General features: G+C 36.7%; 1 pseudogene; it reads right to left on the reverse strand.

Annotated features, from left to right (window-relative positions):
• Nucleotides 1-771: 771 nt before the first annotated feature.
• LOC129080722 (ras-related protein Rap-1b-like) lies at nt 772-1,326 on the reverse strand (annotated as a pseudogene).
• Nucleotides 1,327-1,941: the final 615 nt, after the last annotated feature.

Genomic DNA, 1,941 nt, shown 5'->3' on the forward strand with positions numbered 1-1,941 from the left:
GAACTTGTTACTAAGTTCTATAGACTTTCACTGTCCAATATGGCAGGGACTAGCCACTTATGGTTATTTGAATTTAAGTTCAAATTAATGAAAATTAAATAAGATTAAAAATTCAATTTCTATTTTTTTTAATAATGCAAGCCCTTGCATGGCAATCCAAATTTACTGAACTACTGATATTAAATTATACAAAATTGCACCACTTTAATTAAGGCTTTTAGTTTACATTCAGCCACCGCTAAGTAGTTATAACATTAGGTTGGTCAATTTAAATACTGTGGCTCCCTGTTGGATAGACAGACAATCTTTATACCCAAATGTTAATGCATACAAAACAATAAGGTATTGTTAAATAAAACAACAATCATTACTGCAACTTCGGTCTTGTGACTAATTACACATGATTAAAATTACTTCCCTCATTCACATACCTGTGTACAGTACCCATCTGCCATTTAACATTTCCACAAAATGTTGCACATATGAAATAATCAGTTAACAGGCAAAAATACTAAACCTGTATAGATTGTAGCCTCCAGTTTTACAGGCTGCATACTCTAGGACTACTGTAAGTAAAAATCTCTCCTGTGATACTGGAAAGTGGCTGGAATGTGCAAACTGATGTAGCAGCTTTCACCTGCCTCTTAAAGGGCACCACCACAGAACGTCCATTTAAGATGTCGGTAGGTTTAACAAAGTTGGAACGCTGGCACTGTTGAATTAGGTAAAAGTTCTTCAGACCTGGCGCAAAGCAACAATGCATTTAGTATGTTAAAGCAGCTGACATGATGACTTTTTGCAGGGCTTCCCAGGCACCAGAGTTTTTCTGTTAATTTGCCACACTAGGTCATAAAAAATCTCATTAACATTCATTTTTTATATTGCAGAGGATTCTCAAAATGCACAGTTGTTTCATTGCCTTGCTAGCTTTTGACCTTGTTCCTTTCCTACAACTGTTTCATCTTCCAAGTCACGCTTATTACCAACCAGAATCACTGAAACATCATCAGTGTCTTTAACTCAAAGAATCTGTTCTCTCAGACCTTGTAAGTCATTAAATGTGGGCTGTGCTATGATGGAGTAAACTAATGCAAAGTCTTGTCCATTTTTCATGTACAAATCCCTCATTGTTGTAAATTGTTCTGTTCCGGTGGTATCCAAGATTTCAAGAATACACCATTGTGCATCTACTTCAACTTGCTTTCCATTATAATCTTCTATCGCAGGATCATATTTTTCAACAAAAATTCATTCAACAAACTGTACAGTCAGCGCGGGTTTTCCAACACCTCCTGAGGTGACGATGACTAGCTTATACTCATGCATGGTTGTAAACTTGTTAAAAGCTAGTACCTCTCACGCTGTCACAAGTCCCGGGAGCCAGCGTCACTCTGGGCCTCACTCTCCCTCCAGGTCACTTCCCCCCCGCACCTGGGCTGTCCTGCATTGCCGCTGCTCTGGCCGGTTTACACACCGGACTCTAAAATTCACTTTCTTGATCACTCTAACCATTAGCTCCTTCAAGTGTTCAGTAAACAGATGTGACTAATGGCTATGGTATTAGAAAGTATGAGCATTTCCATCATTGCCTAAAGTTCAATTGATAGCACTGCTCAAGTCTACAAAATACTTTTAAAAGTAACTACTAAAGTATTGCTTAATAATAAGGTAAAACTGAATTATATATATTTATTATCTGTTAAAGACTGAATAAATTATTAGTTGCTTGATTTGGTTTTAATGTGAACATTACGTTTTATGCTTACACACACTCATTACAATATTCAGCAAAAATATGTCTTGCAATCCTACACTCTGTTTCTGCATCTGAATGAGGTATTGCAGATACACATGAGTTAGATCTAGAGGAGGAGAGATTCCAGTAACAAATAATTACAATGCAATGAAAGAGGAGTTATAATAAAGGTACAGAATAATAAC

This window comes from Pteronotus mesoamericanus, unplaced genomic scaffold (genome assembly GCF_021234165.1).
Source record: "Pteronotus mesoamericanus isolate MK-2021 breed Mesoamerican mustached bat unplaced genomic scaffold, CSHL_Meso_final contig_90, whole genome shotgun sequence".
Lineage (NCBI taxonomy): Eukaryota > Metazoa > Chordata > Mammalia > Chiroptera > Mormoopidae > Pteronotus > Pteronotus mesoamericanus.